General features: G+C 38.5%; 1 pseudogene; it reads right to left on the reverse strand.

The window, feature by feature from the left end:
• Positions 1-3,055: 3,055 nt before the first annotated feature.
• LOC144716433 (delta(14)-sterol reductase-like) lies at positions 3,056-5,457 on the reverse strand (annotated as a pseudogene).
• Positions 5,458-7,202: the final 1,745 nt, after the last annotated feature.

The raw sequence follows: 7,202 nt of genomic DNA on the forward strand, positions 1-7,202 counted from the left end.
AGGTCTGGTTCTTCATCGTGCAGTGGTGCTCTCCCCCACCGTCCTCCTATTAGACTGTTTCACAAGTCAAAGTGTAGAAGAATGTAAGTTCTCCCCTTAAAATTTAAATATATATTGCACGCATGATCAGTTACTGTTTTCCATTTGTTTATTAAGTAGGGCTGATGACGAGAGAAGAGTGTTTGGTTCTGATTATGATAGTGATTCTAATTGTGAATATAGTCTATGTGAAGAAAATGAGGAAAGTGATGTGTATACAAACGATAGAAAAGAACAAGTGAAGAATGGAATGATGAATTTGTTGACTGCCAGAGAAATAGAAAAGAACAAGTTCAACAACAAGTATCTGTTGATGGATATCATAGTGAGTATGCTGATTTGGATGATGAGATATTAACTCCCAATGATACTGATGATGAGGGTGAAAATAAAAGGAACATATACAGGGGCAAGAGGTTTGATGCAAGATGCCCCATTGAGAGGATTATATTTCAAGTAGGCATGAATTTTGAATCGGCTTCTCAATTTATAGGACAGTTGTGAAGGACCATGCTATATGGAATGGGTTGAACATCAGGTTTTTAAAGTCTAGTGACCAAAAAGTTGAAGTTGTTTGCAAGGGAGATTGCCCATGGAGGATATATGCTAGTTGGAATGGTATGAAGGCGGCTTTTGTTGTGAAAACACGAAATTATACTCAAAGGTGCAGTAGGGCTCCGAGATCTTTGAATGACAAGCCGATTATCATTGGATTGCAAACCACTTATTACAGAAAATTCGAATGAATATGAATTGGAGGGCAGTAGATATGATGCGGGAAATAAACGAACAATTTGGAATCACACTTTCAAAGCATACCTGTTATAGAACTAGATCTGCGGCGCGCAAGAAGCTTCAAGGATCTTTGAATGGCCATTATCACTTGCTTCCTGCTTATGTTGCTGAGTTAAAGAAGGTCAATAGGAATGGTACTTTGGAGTTGGTACTTGATAGAGACACTCCTGATTCTTTGGTTAGGTTTAAGAGACTCTATATATGCTTTGATGCACTAGCAAGAGGTTTTCTTGAAGGTTGTAGAAGAGTCATTGGGTTGGATGGATGATTTTTGAAGACCAAAATGAAAGGACAATTGTTGAGTGCTGTGGGCAAGGATGGGAATAATCAAATGTTCCCTATTGCCTGGGCAGTGGTTGAAGGGGAAAATCAAGCTTCTTAGACTTGGTTTATTCAACGGCTGATGGAAGATTTAGGAATTGTTGATGGTAATGGTTGGACTATCATAAGTGATCAACAGAAGGTACTTAACTAACTCGTTCATAATAATTGAATTATTTGAAGTCTTATTGCTTAATGTTGAACTACTTTATTGCACTAATAGCTTGCTACTCTCTAACATTGTGCAGGGACTAGAAAATGTAGTGGCATATCTGTTACCACATGTGGAGCATACGAATTGTGCTAGACATATTTATGCAAATTGGAAGAAGAAAGGACATTCCATTGAGATTCTGAAGAACGTATTTTGGAAATCTGTGAAGTGAAAAACTCATGAAGATTTCCAGAGGATCATGAGACAGATGAGCACATTGAAACCACAAGCCGCGCATGACTTTGGAGATATAGGCATAAAGAAGTTTTGCACGGCTTACATTAGTGAGCGGCCAAAATGTGAGGTGATTGATAACAATATTGTGAGTGCTTCAACAATTACATATTACAGTCTAGGTCTAAACCTGTCATAGACACGCTGGAAGATATTAGAGGTGCAGTCATCCAGAGGATAGTTAAGAAAAGGGAGTTGTTTTTTGATAGAACTGATCAATTATGCCCTCGGATAAGGGAGTTGCTCGAAGATAACAAGTTGAAGTCTAGGTCATGCACTCTTAGACATGCAGGCCACTATCAATTCGAGGCTACAAACTTGGGAGACAGAGTTGTGATTGATTTACTTAGCAGAACCTGTAGTTGCAGATATTGGGGTATAAGGGGAATTCCATGCTCCCATGCTATTACTTGCATTCACTAGATCAAGGAGGACCCTATCATTTTTGTCACTGAGTGATTGAAGAAAGATGTATACCAGCTAGCTTATAGTCATGGTATCCCACCAATGAATGGAAAAAACTTGTGGAGCAAAGTTGAAGAGAACTATGTATTCCCTCCTTTCGTGAAGAAATAACCTGGAAGGCCCAAGCAGAAGATAAGAATTAACATTAGTGAGAAAGAACCTAAGGGTCAAAGATTATCCAAAAAAGGTGTGCAGATGAAGTGCTCTCTCTGCCAGCAAGTTGCCTATAATCGGAAGACATGCACCCAAACAAGGATACAAGCTGCAGGCCAAGTTCGGTTTGAATTTTTAGTCCAACTTCGTTTACAGGCATCTTAGATTTTATTCAACGTAAAATAATGAACATGTATTGATCAATCATGTAGGGATCCGAGGGAGCTACAGAACCTCCATGTGTTTAAGTAGAGGACGCATATCAGCCAATTTTCAAAGACCATCCATCATTTTATCTTCTTCAACTAGCCTTCGTTCTGAAACTTGGTCGCTAGATCTGTTTAGTTGTCATTTACTGATCTGATCTTCATTCAGTGTCCACGACACTATTTAGCTTCTTTCTTGCTCTAATTTACCATAATTTCCATTCATGTTTACCTTTTTTGGCCCTCTAGAGATTTCATCCGGTCCAATTGGTCGAGATTTCTGGGAGAGTATTTTTGTTCTTTTCGAAGGTATTATTTTTTTGTTGGAACTGTGCTCATTTGAAATGATAGGATTTGTAGTTATTATAGTTATTATATCATACGATGTCTTTCAAAAGAAAATTTTGTTGTTACTGATTCATTGTTCATTATGATCCATCAGCCGAATTTGTCATCATCAACAATGACAATGATGAAAACACGATCAACTGTTTTATATTAGCTTGGAAACGGATAGGAGCATGAAATGCCAAAGCATGAGCTTGTTTTATGTTTAAGCATGAAAAGACAAAGAAACAGTAGATCCTCGCTTGCCATTTGCGTGAACTTCCTTTCCTTCTAGAAACCCCTAATACACATAAGGGAAGATCCTCTAGGGATCAAGCCTACAATACTCTGCCCATGACTCCTTGTACTTCTAAGAGCATCTTGCCTCATCCCTTCGCTCCCTCCACACAAGCACCACGAACAAATAGATAGGATAGCAGTATGGGATGATCGATCTTCAAAAAACAAAGACAGATGAAGATTATCTTTATTTATAAAAAAATAAAAAAATAAAAATCATAAACAATAAAAGGTAGATGAATATTAATCGTATATATAATAATAGTTTTTTGGGAACTAAGTGACTTCTGGATCTTAATTTAGGCAAACGTACATTGCTCCACAAGGCAGGCTGAAAGATAACGCCAGGAGCAGATCTTCAAGATAGTTGCAATGTCTTCACACTCCCCAAAAGAAATTATGCAGTAAAAAAGAAGATTATTTCCAAGCTTCATTATCTTCTTGGGTCATCGTCATTCATCGTCATTCATCGTCGTTCATGACAAGCCATCGTCATTCATCCAAGCCCAAAAAATGGATGACATTAACAAGACTTGGGGACGACGATGACTTATATGTCCTCATCCACAATCCTAGTTTAGCATCAACGGTGAAGATGACAAATTCATCATGACGAGCGTATAATGACAATTGACCATTCGGTTTCCACGACCTAACGTCATCATGATCATCATCATCCAACGTTTGATGATAACTTATCACCATCATGGTAAGATAAATGACATAAACGAGGAAACTGATTACAATGCCCTACGTAATTCAAATAAATTTTAATGAACAAGAAAAGACACAGCCTGAGCGACTACAGCATGTCTCAAAAAATACAAATTTGAAGAATATTTATAAGAGCGCCGCTCCACAGCGCTGGGCACTTGACCCAGGACGGGATGAACAGATATAAGAAAGTAGACGGCACAAACATTTCAGACAGTTTATGTAGTAGTAGAGTCAATAAGTTATGATGCCAAACAACAAATGCTAGAAGTGAAAACATCTCATGCATAAAGTCAACAGCGAGACTGAAAAAGGTTTCTTTTTATGGTAAGTCGAGTTATGTGCATATTATAGAAAATAACTGCACGCGTGTGATGAACAAAAATTGAGAACTTTTGCTGAAAACTGTTCTTGTCAGATTTTTGAAGCAAGAACCAAGAAAATTAAACAGCACAGTTGATTTATATCTTCGAACCTGGATGCTAAAAGTGAAAGGAATCCAGACAAGGTCTCCAAACACTAGCATGAAGCCAAGTCTTTCAGCTATAATGTCCCATCTGTAGCCCAAACATATCATGACATTAAATTTTTACTCTTCAGGGTATGAGATACTGAATTGACTCAAGTGCATCCCAAACAACTGCATAAGGAAGTGTACAATTCTGATCTGACGAGTAATTTTGGGTAACCCCAAAGCTGTGTTAAGTAAAGAGTACAATTCTGATCATCAGAACTCTCAGAAAAAATTATAAGTTCATCCTTTTGTTGAAAATCACCAATATTGTGCACTAATTTTTATGGAACCCACAGAGTTCAATGAAAGGGCCATTTTGTTTTGGATTACGTATATACCCAAACATTCTTCGCAAATTCCTCATGCCAACTCAAATATATTTTCAATATTTTATGCCCCCTGCCCCAACGTCGGAGTATTTTTCATTCAGAAGAAAGCTTTCCACTGCCCTAAATATAGACCCTTGAAAATATGACCCATATGAAAGTGACGCTCTTTCTAATTCGGTTTGAACAGCACCTTTTTTCTAAATTCAAGTTACTTCATATTATCGAAATGCTTTTTGCATTAGATTGTATGGAAACTATTTAGGACAACCACTTATAGGAATATTCAAATGATGAATAGCTTTGAATGTTCTGCCTTGGCCAATAATACATCATTCTAAAACTGACAAATATTTTTCAACGCAAGAAACTCAAGAGTGGAAGACAGCGATTTACGTTGATGTCATGTACTCTTCATAAACAAAGTAGTCAATGATACAGAGCTACACATAAGAGGGAACATTTTTTTCTCAGTTAGGCGCTAAAACCAATATTTTCATGGAAATTTAATAAACTTGGACATTACCGCACATAGCATCATAGCAAGGTTCAAGCTCCTGGTTTGTGAACTTTTTAGCAGAATAGATAGGTTAAGGAGAAGCCATCCCATTTTGCCAGCTCTTACAAAGAAAAACCTTTCTTAGATAATCTTTGCCTCGGCAATCCCCTGCACTTCAATCTATGTTCCAATCGATCCTCGTCGTAAATGTTCATCTTTAACAAAGAATTCAACTAGAGGAATCCAAGATCAGCGAAAAAAACTCATTTTCGCAAAAGAATTCATTTGATTCTTGGATTGCCTTGGGCGGGATTGCCAATCTGTGCCGGGTTTCCTTCGGGCTCCGCCATGGCCGGGAGCCTATCTGTCCTCATTGCCATGGCGGTGGATGACGTCAAAGACCATGCCTTCTTCCCCTACGAGGTTCGGTTGGATGCCATCTCTGCCATGATGGCAAGCTTAATGGGACACAGAGCTGGTGGCGGGCTGGCCTCGCCCCCATGGCTATGGCTCCATAACCAGATTCCTGAAATTGTCACTGCAAATGAGTGGTCGGGCCTGCCATCGGCGCCTGCTTCGGCAATTGAGAACCTTTGGGTAGTGAAAATCCGGCAATGCCATCTCCGACCAGACTCAACGTGCTCGGTCTGCAAGGACCAGTTTGAGCTTGGGTGCAAGCCAAAAGGATTCCACGGAGGAGATAATCAGATGCCCCAGACGAGCAAGCCTCACTAATAAACAAGATCCAAAAGGCAGCCTCTGAAAACCACAATGAACCCTAGATCGCCATGGCAACGAACCCTGAAGAAGAAACTGCCAAGGATTCCACCGCAAACAGCACCGTTCTGACACCCTTTCTCTCTCTCCCCCCCCCCTCTCACTCTCTCTCCACCTTCCCCTCTCTCTGTCTATGTCTCGGTTCTGTGCTCTCTCCCAGGTGATTTGATTCGGACGGGTTAATAGAATGTATTTCGCTCTCAACATATCCCATTTATGACGCGGAATCCATCGTGGCTGCCAGGTGGATTCTGCCAAAAATCCACATGGCAGCCACGGTGGATTCCACGTCATAAACAGGATATGACGAAATCCACTTAGAGAATTTGGGCTATACTGTGCCAAAAAAAAGTTTGGGTTATATCTCAGATTTTTGAAAAAGTATGGGACGTACCGTGCTATTAACCCAATTTAAAAATAGGTCAACTAAATATATTGCATTACACTCACACATGCCAATAACCTAGACAGAAAGTTTACCTTAAAAGTACTGAATTATTATTTATATTTTTATCAAAAAATATATTCAGAGGATAGGTCATTATATACAATATTAATAAATGTATTTACCATTACTATAGTTTTTATTTTTTTCAATGGACACTTGGAACATACGCTCACTCACTCAGCTCTCCAGATCTGTGAATATCCGAGGAATAATTAAAGTTCCTATTTATAATTTGATATTGGCATCCCCTACGACTATTTTAATTAAGCATCAGGTTCAGCATCTGACCCTGCTCAAGAATATAAAGGCTGCCTTGGCTCATTATAAGTTTGTGTGGGCTCTCTTTATCAGTGCTTCTGTAAACGTTGATGGAACTAGAGTAAGTATAACTATTTTTATATAGTAATATCATTCATACTCATTTAGTATTGGTGAAGAAAATAATATTAATTGAAGAAAGTACCTAAATTAATATTTAAACAGTTTAGTGGAAAGTTCATAGTTATACTGTTATTTTTTTCTTCTCTTTAATGGAGTATGGATACTAATAAATTTTTATGGTAGGATAGAAATGGAGTGAAATTCATCACCGCAAAATAAATATTTATAAGGTGGCTAAATATTTGTCGGTGTGACGTTAATATACAAGGCTCTTGGTGTTGGGTATAGGGTTCTCGTATGCTGCATTAGAGGGGCTCCACCTTGAACTCCCAAGACAATGGAGTGACCACCAACGAATAATCTAGAGGAGAATAAACAACAGAGAAAACCAAGGTAGAGAGGGAAGAGAGGGAGAAAGACAAGCAGATAAAAACATTAGAGTTGTTATTCTTGTTAGGTTGTTCATAGGGTTGAAAACCCTTTAAATAA

This window comes from Wolffia australiana, chromosome 2, assembly GCF_029677425.1.
Source record: "Wolffia australiana isolate 7733 chromosome 2, ASM2967742v1".
In the NCBI taxonomy this organism is placed as follows: domain Eukaryota; kingdom Viridiplantae; phylum Streptophyta; class Magnoliopsida; order Alismatales; family Araceae; genus Wolffia; species Wolffia australiana.